The sequence below is a fragment of the Propithecus coquereli genome, unplaced genomic scaffold, assembly GCF_000956105.1.
Source record: "Propithecus coquereli isolate 6110/MARCELLA unplaced genomic scaffold, Pcoq_1.0 Scaffold105, whole genome shotgun sequence".
NCBI classification, from domain to species: Eukaryota; Metazoa; Chordata; class Mammalia; order Primates; family Indriidae; genus Propithecus; species Propithecus coquereli.
In genome coordinates, this window is record NW_012134414.1 from 3,300,177 (window position 1) to 3,301,057 (window position 881).

Consider the following 881-nt stretch of genomic DNA (forward strand, 5'->3'; position numbering starts at 1 on the left):
TTCAGATTAATTAAAGACTTTCAGATGGGAAGATTATCCTTGGATTATCTGTGTGGGCACAATGGAAACACAAGAATCCTTAAAAGAAGAAAAGGCCAGCAGAAGAGGAGGTCAGAGTCAGAGAGAGAGATTGGATGATGTTATTGTGCTGGCTTTGAAAATGAAGGGAGCGGCTAGGAGCCAAGGAATCCAAGCAGCCTCTAAAAGCTGGAAAAGGCAAAAACCAGATTTCCTTTTAGAGCCCCAAAAGAAATGCAGCCTTGCTGACAGCTTGATTTTATAGCTAATAAGCTGTGTTTCAAACTTCTAACCTCCGGAATGGGAAAATAATACCTTTGTGTTGTTTTGAGTAGTATGCTATGGTAGTATAGGAAATGGATGCAGATGCTATTGATTTAACTTTAATTTTAGGTGTGGAATCAGACTAGATTTAAGCCTTTTCTGCTCAGTGGAAACCCAGAAATTCTATGTAGAAGATTCAACAACGTGACTGAATCGGGGAGGTGGGAAACTTGTACTGCTATTGCTCTCCCCTAGCAAATCCCTTTTTTAAAAACGAAGCCACTGTTTTTCCCCTATGTATTTATTTTTGCTTTGATTTTATCTTAACAAGTTTCTTGATTTGTGGGAAAATGAAATCACACTTGATTTTCCTCCTGCCAAAGGGTGTTGTGAGTATACAATTTGATAAGTATGAACTCCTGGTAGAGCAGTTAGGACATAGTAGGCTTCCTAAAATTGATAGTGAGTCCAAAAAGTATATGATGTTTCCTACTTGATTTCAGGACTGTTGTATGAATAAATGGAAGAGTGATCAGTGATAAAACATGATGTTAATTCTGAAGTACTCTGTACTTTTTAGTGTCCTAATTACATTGCCA